Source organism: Homarus americanus, unplaced genomic scaffold, assembly GCF_018991925.1.
Source record: "Homarus americanus isolate GMGI-L3 unplaced genomic scaffold, GMGI_Hamer_2.0 scaffold38184, whole genome shotgun sequence".
NCBI lineage: Eukaryota > Metazoa > Arthropoda > Malacostraca > Decapoda > Nephropidae > Homarus > Homarus americanus.
In genome coordinates this window covers 88-12500 of record NW_024715018.1, presented here as the reverse complement: position 1 = coordinate 12500, position 12413 = coordinate 88, and the positions used below count along the sequence as shown (strand labels likewise).

Genomic DNA, 12413 nt, shown 5'->3' with positions numbered 1-12413 from the left:
CTTGACTTAGACGGTATGGGACGGCGTGCTGGACCCTCTGAAACGCAACACCCCTCGTGCCCGAAGACATCGAGGTTATGCGCTGGGCTTTTCCCGGTTCAGTCGCCCTTACTAAGGGAATCCCTGTTGGTTTCTTTTCCTCCGCTTATTAATATGCTTAAATTTGGCGGGTAGCTCTCTCCTACTACGAGGTCGATCGTGGTCTCATCATCCTTAGGGGGAACAAGTTCCCCAACCACGAAGCGGAAGACGCTCTGCCACCGACTTTCTTCACCACCGACATTACCAGGCAGGAAGGTTTGAGGGGCTTGTCGCGGGGGTACCAGCGGCCATGGCGCCGGCACTCCCACCCCTGACTCCGTTCCTTCTCATTGAGTGGTAAATAGCCAATAGGAAAAGTGTTCCAGCAGAACATCTCTCGCAGAGTCATATACACACACAGTTTTAATGCATATACGCTCGTGTTCCGCCCTTACTCGGCCGCACCTTTGCCGCTTAAACTTTGACCTCTTTCCCCGTTCCCGCATGCCACAGCAGTGGCACTTGTTTATCCGGAGAAAGAGAGCGAGAGTCGCAGTATTAATTGGCGTGAGCGGCCTTTCCGGCTGCAGAACTAGTGCTCTATCCCGGCGAGCGCCGTTATGAGGCGCAACACCGTCTTTAACGCGTTTAGAGAGAACTCCCCCTGCCTCCCTCCCAGTCATGAGATAGACGTGGACTCGTGGCGAACTCTCAAAGAGAACGCCCACACCGCGTCTGACCGTGGGAGAGGGTGGAGGAGCGCGTGAGGAAGAGCACGGCGTCACCCAAGCATTCTCATCTCTCTGCCTGCACCACTACATGGTAGACTGCGGGCCCAGGCGCACTCATCAATTTAGGTTCCACTGCAATGCATGCCAAGCACTCTTTTCGAGGTGATAGACGAAATTCCGGCGGGGCTTACTTAAAAGATATCCGACCCGGTTTCGTTTCCTCTTCGTGGGATGGAGTGCCTCTTAGAACATGTGCAGCATCAGCCATGAGCGGCCGACGGCCATTCGTGTCTCTGTGGACAGCAGGCAAAAGAGCGCCGCCTCCAGTTATTTGCGAGGGCGACAACTGTCGCTTTGTTGTGGTTGAATGTGGGTGCGCCAAGTCCATGGACTTGCTAGTGATAGGCTTGCTTGTTTTTAAGGGCACGCCTCGCGCAAGGCGCGGGCGATTAAACCCCAAGGCGGAAGCTCGGTTCGGGTTACCCTCGTGTCGGGGAGACAGTCAGCAGGCACCGAACTCGCAGCAACCGATGGATGTATATTTCCGACCCTCGTAGAGGAGTGGCGGCGACAAGCTCATATGGCTGCCGCCGCCGCAATATGCGTTCAACTTGTCGATGTATCTGGTATTCTTGCGATTCACATACCGACACGCAGTTTGCTGCGGTCTTCATCGACCCACGAGCCGAGTGATCCCCCGTTAAGAGTTGTGTATTTGCCATTTGGTCTTTTTGCGACTAACCATCACAGGTCGAGTCTCAATGAAAGGGTTTGACAGACATAGCCCAAGTTTGTGGTTTGGGTTTGGCCGGACGGCTTGTTGTTGTTTTTTGACACTTGAATTTCACTCTTTTTGGGTCAAGAGGCTTATTCGCCGGTAGTAAGGAACGGACGGGCAGCCGTCCAAAGCCCCGTCCGTCCTCCTCCTCCGGTCTTCGCGCTCTCGCCCGAGTGTGGTCCACCTACAGCGTGGTGGTACCTATTTTTGGTGCGGGGGCCGGGATTGTCCTCTTTCGCTGCTGGAGTTGCCAGAGCAGAGCCCGAGACCGCCCAAATCAGGAGAGTAGTAGTAGTTTTAAGAGCGCCCCGTTCTCTTTCTCTCTGTTAATGATCCTTCCGCAGGTTCACCTACGGAAACCTTGTTACGACTTTTACTTCCTCTAAATGATCAAGTTTGGACATCTTTCCGTCAGCTCGAGGCGACGACCCCAGAAAACCCTCGCGGGCAACGGGGCCGACAATCCAAGAGCGCCAGTCCGAAGGCCTCACTAAATCATTCAATCGGTAGTAGCGACGGGCGGTGTGTACAAAGGGCAGGGACGTAGTCAGCGCAAGCTGATGACTTGCACTTACTGGGAATTCCTCGTTCATGGGAAACAATTGCAAGCCCCAATCCCTATCAAGAAAGGCTTTGAACGGGTTACCCGCTCCTCTCGGAGGGGGAAAACTCGTTGATCCCTTCAGTGTAGCGTGCGGCCCAGAACATCTAAGGGCATCACAGACCTGTTATTGCTCAATCTCGTGCGGCTAGAATTGCCGCTTATCCCTCTAAGAAGAAGTTGCGAACTGGACACCATTTTCTGGAGATCCGTCGACTACTTAGTAGGCCAGAGTCTCGTTCGTTATCGGAATTAACCAGACAAATCGCTCCACCAACTAAGAACGGCCATGCACCACCACCCACCGAATCGAGAAAGAGCTCTCAATCTGTCAATCCTTCCGGTGTCTGGGCCTGGTGAGGTTTCCCGTGTTGAGTCAAATTAAGCCGCAGGCTCCACTCCTGGTGGTGCCCTTCCGTCAATTCCTTTAAGTTTCAGCTTTGCAACCATACTTCCCCCGGAACCCAAAGACTTTGGTTTCCCGGAAGCTGCCCGCCGGGTCATGGGAATAACGCCGGCGGATCGCTAGTTGGCATCGTTTATGGTTAGAACTAGGGCGGTATCTGATCGCCTTCGAACCTCTAACTTTCGTTCTTGATTAATGAAAACATCCTTGGCAAATGCTTTTGCAGTAGTTCGTCTTGCGACGGTCCAAGAATTTCACCTCTAGCGTCGCAATACGAATGCCCCGCCTGTTCCGATTAGTCATTACCTCTGGTTCCGAAAACCAACAAAATAGAACCGAGGTCCTATTCCATTATTCCATGCATCACCATTCGGGCCATTCAAATAGCCTGCTCTGAGCACTCTAATTTTTTCAAAGTAAACTCTCCGGCCACTCGGGACACTCGACAAAGAGCATCCGTGCGAGCGGCGGGCGGCTGTTCGGAGCGTGACAGTAAACACCGGGCGGTGCACCGTCAGTCCGGAACTGAGATCCAACTACGAGCTTTTTAACCGCAACAACTTTAATATACGCTATTGGAGCTGGAATTACCGCGGCTGCTGGCACCAGACTTGCCCTCCAATGGATACTCGTTAAAGGATTTAAAGTGTACTCATTCCGATTGCGAGGCCTCGGATGAGACTCACATCGTTATTTTTCGTCACTACCTCCCCGTGCCGGGAGTGGGTAATTTGCGTGCCTGCTGCCTTCCTTAGATGTGGTAGCCGTTTCTCAGGCTCCCTCTCCGGAATCGAACCCTGATTCCCCGTTACCCGTTATAGCCATTGTAGGCGCATAACCTACAATCGAAAGCTGATAAGGCAGACACTTGAAAGAAGCGGCGCCGGTGCGGAGACCGTGCGCTCAGCCCGAAGTTATTCAGATTCACCACAGGTGGGTTACGGACCGGGGCCCGACCAGTTTTGAACTAATAAAAGCGCTCTTCCCTTGCGGTCAGAGACCAATTGCATGTATTAGCTCTAGAATTGCCACAGTTATCCAAGTAAGTGGGTTTACAGATCCAATGAAACATAGCTGATTTAATGAGCCATTCGCGGTTTCGCCTTAAATCGGCTTGTACTTACACATGCATGGCTTAATCTTTGAGACAAGCATATGACTACTGGCAGGATCAACCAGGTAGCTGCTGCTGTTGGCGGCGCCCATCACGGCGGCCAAAATAGTGAGATTGAGAGAGAGGCAGAAGACATTGGGCGAGGGACCGCACGTTGGCCTTAGAGAAATAGCAAACCAGATGATCAGATCTAACTGCACCTTCTCTTGCTATCCTCGGCGCCGGCAGCGCCACCGTGTGTGCCAATCTCCTCCCTTATCCGCTCCTCTTTGCCCCAGCTCCAGCGAGGCAGCCGACATTGGGCGAGGGACCGCACGTTGGCGAATCTCCTCCCTTATCCGCTCCTCTTCTCTTTGCCCCAGCGAGGCAGAAGACATTGGGCGAGGGACCGCACGTTGGCCTTAGAGAAATAGCAAACCAGATGATCAGATCAAACTGCACCTTCTCTCGCTATCCTCGGCGCCGGCAGCGCCACCGTGTGTGCCAATCTCCTCCCTTATCCTCTCCTCTTCTCTTTGCCCCAGCGAGGCAGCCGACATTGGGCGAGGGACCGCACGTTGGCCTTAGAGAAATAGCAAACCAGATGATCAGATCAAACTGCACCTTCTCTTGCTATCCTCGGCGCCGGCAGCGCCACCGTGTGTGCCAATCTCCTCCCTTATCCGCTCCTCTCCTCTTTACCCAGCTCCAGCGAGGCAGCCGACATTGGGCGAGGGACCGCACGTTGGCCAATCTCCTCCCTTATCCGCTCCTCTTCTCTTTGCCCCAGCGAGGCATAAGACATTGGGCGAGGGACCGCACATTGGCCCATCTCCTCCTCTCTCTCTTTCTCTTACTGTTTGTGGGGACGTGGGCTCATGAGCGCCATCGTCGCCCAATATTGGTTAGGTTGTGTATTTCACGGGTGGGAACCGCCATCATCGTTGTTAGGTGATGGGGTAACCCAACGTGTGCTTTGACGAGTTTTGGCTGCTAAACTCTCTTTTTAGTATACTCGGCTCCCAGACTGCGCCCTGGTCGTGTTGAACCATGAGCGTTGTCTATGCACATTTAGGGTAGCCGTTTGCGCGTGGAATAGTGCAATGAATCTCGGTCAAGAGACGGTTGGGCGCTGCATTGAAGGCCGGCACAGACGCGAAGACGGGGTGATCAGCCAACGCAAGTCCGCTAAGTTGGGCAGACAGCAAGGCGAAGGGGAGCCCCGTTCCGGACTGAAAGGCCGCAGCATATGCTGTGACGGAAACTAGTAGGGTGGCGACGTGTGCGCCGAGAGAGAGAGAGACGGAGCAAATAATGTCCAAACGGAAGAGAGACCTGGCAAGTGTAATTGATAGAGCGAGCCTACTCGCCATAAGCCCGCTCCACTGCCATTCCTCTGATCCAATGAGACTAAAATCTCTCTCTCTCTCTCTCCTTCTGCTCCAGCCATTGCAGGGCAGGAAGCGACGGCAATTTTGGTTGTTGTTTTTGAATGCCGCGCTTTGCTTCGCAGAGGCGCCGAAGCGCTCCGCTGGGGGGCGGAAGATATTTCACACCGAATATGTGTGTGAAGGCACCCTCTCCCCTTAATATAGTGAAATAGTGCAATCCAGCATACAAGGTCGGACGATAGGACATTCACCGTACCGCACCTCGAGAGTGGATGTTGGGTAAGGTTAAAACCGGACTGTTCGCAGACAGCCGAATAACCCGGTTCCGGACTAATTGGTGGATGCAACATCATGATGATGCTGCTGCTGTCGCGGAAACCGCAGTGGCGACGTGAGAGAGTAATAATGTTCAATAGGGAGAGCGACCTGGCTAGTGTAATTGATAGATCGCGAGCCTACTCGCCATTAGCCCGCTCCACTGCCATTCCTCTGACCCAATGAGACTATTCTCTCTCTCGCTCTCCTTCTGCTCCAGCCATTGCAGGGCAGGGAGAGGAAATCGACGGCAATTTTGGTTGTTGTTTTTGAATGCCGCGTTTTGCTTCGCAGAGGCGCCGAAGCGCTCCGCTGGGGGGCGGAAGATATTTCACATCGAATATGTGTGTGAAGGCACCCTCTCCCCTTAATATAGTGAAATAGTGCAATCCAGCATACAAGAGCGGACGATAGGACAGTCACCGTACCGCACCTCGAGAGTGGAAGTTGTTTGATCGTTTGTTAGGCAAGGTTAAAACCTGACTGTTCGCGAACAGCCGAATAACCCGGTTCCGGACTTACAATAGACGCAACATCATGATGCTGCTGCTGTCGCGGAAACCGTGGTGGCGACGTGCGCGCCGAGAGAGTAATAATGTTCAATTGGGAGACAGACCTGGCTAGTGAAATTCATAGATCGCGCTCCACTGCCATTCCTCTGACCCCATGAGACTATTTTCTCTCTCTCTCTCTCTCTCTCTTCTTCTGCTGCTGCCCCAGCCATTGCAGGGCAGGGAAGGGAAAGCTGACGCAACTTTGGTTGTTGCTTTGAATGCCGCTGCTTTATTTGGTGAGGCGCTGAAGCGCCCGCTGGGGGCGGAAGATATTCCACCTAATAGGTGTGTGAAGGCACCTCTCCCTTAATATAGTGAAATAGTGCAATCCAGCATACAAGAGCGACGATAGACAGTCACCGCATCGCACCTCGAGTGGAAGTTGTTTGATCGTTTGTTGTGTTGCTGTTAAACCCGACTGTTCGGGGCGTAACAGCCGAATAACCCGGTTCCGACTTACACAGACGCAACATCATGATGCTGCTGCTGTCGCGGAAACCGTGGTGGCGACGTGTGCGCCGAGAGAGTAATAATGTTCACCAGAGACAGACCTGGCTAGTGAAATTCATAGATCGCACTCCACCGCCATTCCTCTGGACCCCATGAGACTATTTTTCTCTCTTCTTCTGCTGCTGCTGCTCCAGCCATTGCAGGGCAGGGAAGGGAAAGCGACGGCAACTTCTGGTTGTTGTTTTTAAATGCCAAGCAGCTTTATTTCCCGCAGAGGCGCCGGCGCCCGGCTGGCGGAGATATTCCCATTTTCACCGAATAGGTGTGTGAAGGCACCCTCTCCCCTTAATATAGTGAACAGTGCATCCAGCGCGCAAAGAGCGACGATAGGACAGTCACCGTACCGCGACCTCGAGTGGAAGTTGTTGACGTTTGTTAGGCATGTTAAAACCCGACTGTTCGCGAACAGCCGAATAACCCGGTTCCGACTTACAATAGACGCAACATCATGATGCTAAGCGCTGTCGCGGAAACTGTGGTGGCCGACGTAAAGTGCCGAGAGAGTAATAATGTTCAATTGGGAGACAGACCTGCTAGTGAAATTCATAGATCGCGCTCCACTGCCATTCCTCGGACCCCATGAGACTATTTTCTCTCTCTCTTCTTCTGCTGCTGCTGCTCCAGCCATTGCAGGGCAGGGAAGGGAAAGCGACGGCAATTTTGGTTGTTGTTTTTGAATGCCGCGCTTTGCTTCGCAGAGGCGCCGAAGCGCTCCGCTGGGGGGCGGAAGATATTTCACACCGAATATGTGTGCGAAGGCACCCTCTCCCCTTAATATAGTGAAATAGTGCAATCGAACATATAAGGGCGGACGTTTTCATCACCGTCTCCCACTCGGTGTGTGTGCAGATTCTCGGATCATTTTGTAAAGTATGCTCGACCCCCGATTGACTTTGACGGTCTCCCATTCGGGTGTGCAAGTTTCTGTAGTATGCTATTAAATCGACCCCCGATTGACTTTGACTGTCTCCCATTCGGGTGTGCAAGTTTCTGTAGTATGCTATCAAATCGACCCCGATTGACTTTGACGGTCTCCCATTCGGGTGTGCAAGTTTCTGTAGTATGCTATTAAATCGACCCCCGATTGACTTTGACGGTCTCCCATTCGGGTGTGCAAGTTTCTGTAGTATGCTATTAAATCGACCCCCGATTGACTTTCACTGTCTCCCATTCGGGTGTGCAAGTTTCTGTAGTATGCTATTAAATCGACCCCCGATTGACTTTCACTGTCTCCCATTCGGGTGTGCAAGTTTCTGTAGTATGCTATCAAATCGACCCCCGATTGACTTTGACGGTCTCCCATTCGGGTGTGCAAGTTCTCTGTAGCATGCTATCAAATCGACTCCCGATTGACTTTGACGGTCTCCCATTCGGGTGTGCAAGTTCTCTGTAGTATGCTATTAAATCCACCCCCGATTGACTTTGACGGTCTCCCATTCGGGTGTGCAAGTTCTCTGTAGTATGCTATTAAATCGACCCCCGATTGACTTTGCCGGTCTCCCATTCGGGTGTGCAAGTTCTCTGTAGTATGCTATCAAATCGTCCCCCGATTCACTTTGACGGTCTCCCATGCGGGTGTGGAACTTCTCTGGTATGTTGTATAATATGACCGAGGTGCCCCTACCCCTTACTATAGTGAAATAGTGCCATCCAGTGTACAAGGGCGGACGCTTTCATCACCGTCTCCCACTCGGTGTGTGCACATTCTCGGATCATTTTGTATAGTATGCTATTAAATCGACCCTCGATTGACTCTGACGGTCTCCCATTCGGGTGTGCAAGTTTCTGTAGTATGCTATTAAATCGACCCCCGATTGACTTTGACTGGCTCCCATTCGGGTGTGCAAGTTTCTGTAGTATGCTATCAAATCGACCCCCGATTGACTTTGACGGTCTCCCATTCGGGTGTGCAAGTTTCTGTAGTATGCTATTAAATCGACCCCCGATTGACTTTGACGGTCTCCCATTCGGGTGTGCAAGTTTCTGTAGTATGCTATAAATCGACCCCCGATTGACTTTGAAGGTTCCATTCGGGTGCAAGTTTCTGTAGTATGCTACTAAATCGACCCCGATTGACTTTGACGGTCTCCCATTCGGGTGTGCAAGTTTCTGTAGTATGCTATTAAATCGACCCCCGATTGACTTTGACTGTCTCCCATTCGGGTGTGCAAGTTTCTGTAGTATGCTGCTATCAAATCGACCCCGATTGACTTTGACGGTCTCCCATTCGGGTGTGCAAGTTTCTGTAGTATGCTATTAAATCGACCCCCGATTGACTTTGACTGTCTCCCATTCCGGTGTGCAAGTTTCTGTAGTATGCTATCAAATCGACCTCCGATTGACTTTGACGGTCTCCCATTCGGGTGTGCAAGTTTCTGTAGTATGCTATTAAATCGACCCCCGATTGACTTTGACTGTCTCCCATTCGGGTGTGCAAGTTCCTGTAGTATGCTATCAAATCGACCCTCGATTGACTTTGACGGTCTCCCATTCAGGTGTGCAAGTTTCTGTAGTATGCTATTAAATCGACCCCGATTGACTTTGACTGTCTCCCCATTCGGGTGTGCGTTTCTGTAGTATCAAATCGACCCTCGATTGACTTGACGGTCTCCCGGCCTGCGTGCAAGTTTCGTAGTATGTTGTTAAATCGACCCCCTCGATTTCTGGATTCTCACGGCTCCATTCGGGTGTGCAAGTTTCGTAGTATGTTATTAAATCGACCCCCGATTGATTCTTGGACTGTCTCCCCATTCGGGTGTGCGTTTCTGTAGTATGCTATCAAATCGACCCCCGATTGACTTTTGACGGTCTCTCCCCCATTCAAAAAGTTTCTGTAGTATGCTATTAAATCGACCCCTCGATTGACTTTTGACGGTTTCCCCATTCGGGTGTGCGTTTCTGTAGTATGCTATTAAATCGACCCCTCGATTGACTTTTTGGACTGTTCTCCATTCGGGTGTGTGCAAGTTTCTGTAGTAGGCGTTATCAAATCGACCCCCGATTGACTTTTTGACGGTCTCCCATTCGGGTGTGCAAGTTTCTGTAGTATGCTATTAAATCGACCCCCGATTGACTTTGACTGTCTCCCATTCGGGTGTGCAAGTTTCTGTAGTATGCTATTAAATCGACCCCCGATTGACTTTGACTGTCTCCCATTCGGGTGTGCAAGTTTCTGTAGTATGCTATTAAATCGACCCCCGATTGACTTTCACTGTCTCCCATTCGGGTGTGCAAGTTTCTGTAGTATGCTATCAAATCGACCCCCGATTGACTTTGACGGTCTCCCATTCGGGTGTGCAAGTTTCTGTAGTATGCTATTAAATCGACCCCCGATTGACTTTGACGGTCTCCCATTCGGGTGTGCAAGTTTCTGTGGTATGCTATCAAATCGATCCCCGATTGACTTTGACGGTCTCCCATTCGGGTGTGCAAGTTTCTGTAGTATGCTATCAATTCGACCCCCGATTGACTTTGACGGTGTCCCATTCGGGTGTGCAAGTTTCTGTAGTATGCTATTAAATCGACCCCCGATTGACTTTGACGGTCTCCCATTCGGGTGTGCAAGTTTCTGTGGTATGCTATCAAATCGATCCCCGATTGACTTTGACGGTCTCCCATTCGGGTGTGCAAGTTTCTGTAGTATGCTATTAAATCGACCCCCGATTGACTTTGACGGTCTCCCATTCGGGTGTGCAAGTTTCTGTAGTATGCTATTAAATCGACCCCCGATTGACTTTGACGGTCTCCCATTCGGGTGTGCAAGTTTCTGTAGTATGCTATTAAATCGACCCCCGATTGACTCTGACGGTCTCCCATGCGGGTGTGGAACTTCTTTGGTATGTTGTACAATATGACTGAGGTGCCTCTACCCCTTACTATAGTGAAATAGTGCCATCCAGCGTACAAGGGCAGACGCTTTCACGACCGTCTCCCACTCGGTATGTGCAGATTCTCGGATCATTTTGTATAGTATGCTATTAAGTCGACCCTCGATTGACTCTGACGGTCTCCCATTCGGGTGTGCAAGTTCTCTTGGTGCATTTGAAGTATGAGTTGAGTTTAATGAAGTTGATTTCGTCATAGGCACGGTGCTGTGCTGTGCTGTGCCATCGACAACACCAATAAGGAAAGGGCATCTATTTTTACTTAGGCTAGCATACCTAAGTTAAAGCAAACTCCCCTTGCCAATACAAGAAGGAAGAGGATTTCTTATAGTCTAATAAACAATTCATCATGACCAAATACAGTATCTAACACAGGGGGTCCGGGGGCGCAGCCCCCGGTTAGCAACTAACCATTTGATTGCATTATCTCTGAGAATAGTTAGCAATTATCCATTTGATTGCATTATCCCAGGTTAAGGGGGGTTGTGTGTGGTTCCATATCACCAGATTTATTAAAAACTCTACGTCAGGCTAAACAGTTTAGGCTAGATAGTACGATACGATACGAAGTCATTAGTTAAGAGGTGAAAGAAGATTATTAGGAATTGAAGAAAAAGGTGGTGAAACTGAAATACAGTAGGAGTAGAAAGAATCTGGGCTCAACCAGATCGCTTCATCTTTCTTATTGGTGTTTTGTCTTTGTTCTGCTCCCTTTGGTCGTCAGACCTTTGTATTAATATTGGTTTATTTATATAATGCTGCTTATTATTATTATTTTTGTTATTGTTTGAGTTAGTGAGCCCGCCCAGGTCCTTGTGTAACTGGGAGGGTAGTCACATTTTTTTTTGGTGTTAGTTAAGTGTTAGTTGTGTTAGTCTAAAGGTACACTGTATGCCAGGTTCTTAGTGGAGCTGGTTGGTCACTCTCATCTTTATTCCTCTAGTAATGTTTTATGTAGAAATGTGTATATTGAGGCAGGAGGTGGTTCAATTACTTCTTCCTGTCTATATTATTTTTCCCGTTTTGATATGTTTCTGTGTTAAGTTCAGTCACTTTTTTCCAAATATTTACAGCTTTTGTTGTGTATATTCACATTGACAAGTTAAGAGGTTTGCTCTCTTGTGTAGCTGTTCATTATTTATGCGGCCTCGTATATTTTATGTTATATATAAATCTTGAGGCCATATTTTGTACAAGTTTGTAAACCCTTTTAACGCACGTTTTACTAAGGGTGTTCAATGGGATGGGTGGGTAGTCCATAATTGATTTGACGCGGGCAATATAAATCTTTTCTTTTGTTGTTAATGCTATGTTTTAAAGCGTTTTATTTCTTTTGACAATCTTATTCTTGCCTCTCGTCGTTCTTATCTTTAAGCATGTTATATATCCTCTTTTTGTTAGTTTCAATCCAAGCATCCTACCTTCAGTGTCGTATGGGTATAGTTCCTGGCCTGACTATTACTACTGACTTGTTTCTTAATTCCTGGCTATTGGTATTATCTGAATTGTTCTATTTGTCCTGATTTTCCATTTTTTCTCAAAATCATTTATGTTTTTTATCGCCTTACCGTGAGTGCCAAAATTGAGTTGATTTTCCTGGGTATGATACTATTTGAGTAATATCATCAGCAAACATTACATATTCACTAAAGGGGGTAGGTTGAGGTGTGTCTGAAGTATAAATTGTATATAGTGTTGGAGAAAGGCATCCTCCTTGAGGTACTCCACTCTCAAGATTAAACATAGTTCCTAAAAAGTTTCTAATTTGAATTTGTGCTCTCCTATCATCTAAATAGTTACACAATATTCTTAGCATGTATTCGTTAAGTCCCAGTTTTAATATTTTATATTTCAAGCCTAAATGCCCAACTTTATCAAAAGCCTTAGAAACATCCCTTAAAATTATATTGATCTGGTTACCCTTGCTTTTTTCTATTGCAATTATTTCCGTTATTATAGCTATTGCAGTTAGGGTATTTCTATTGGGCATAAATCCATGTTGTCTGTTGTTAGTTTTCCCATGTTGTGTTAAAAGGCTATAAGTCTTGAATTTAATATTTTTTCCAATAGTTTCCCGGTAATTTCTAATAAAGATATTGGCCTGTAGTTTAATATTTCCTTATTGTCCT

The 12413-nt window shown here is 48.9% G+C and overlaps 3 non-coding genes across 3 annotated transcripts in view; all 3 read right to left on the bottom strand.

The window, feature by feature from the left end:
* Nucleotides 1-195, bottom strand: part of LOC121854509 — a 4369-nt gene extending 4174 nt beyond the window's left edge. Inside the window, exon 1 of the ribosomal RNA XR_006086559.1 lies at nucleotides 1-195. This exon is cut by the window's left edge and continues 4174 nt beyond it. This is a non-coding gene — a ribosomal RNA (large subunit ribosomal RNA).
* Nucleotides 196-1297: 1102 nt separating this feature from the next.
* On the bottom strand, nucleotides 1298-1461 carry LOC121854495. The gene has a single exon (XR_006086556.1). It is a non-coding gene; the product is annotated as a 5.8S ribosomal RNA (ribosomal RNA).
* Nucleotides 1462-1857: 396 nt separating this feature from the next.
* On the bottom strand, nucleotides 1858-3719 carry LOC121854502. Its single transcript, XR_006086557.1, has one exon. It is a non-coding gene; the product is annotated as a small subunit ribosomal RNA (ribosomal RNA).
* Nucleotides 3720-12413: the final 8694 nt, after the last annotated feature.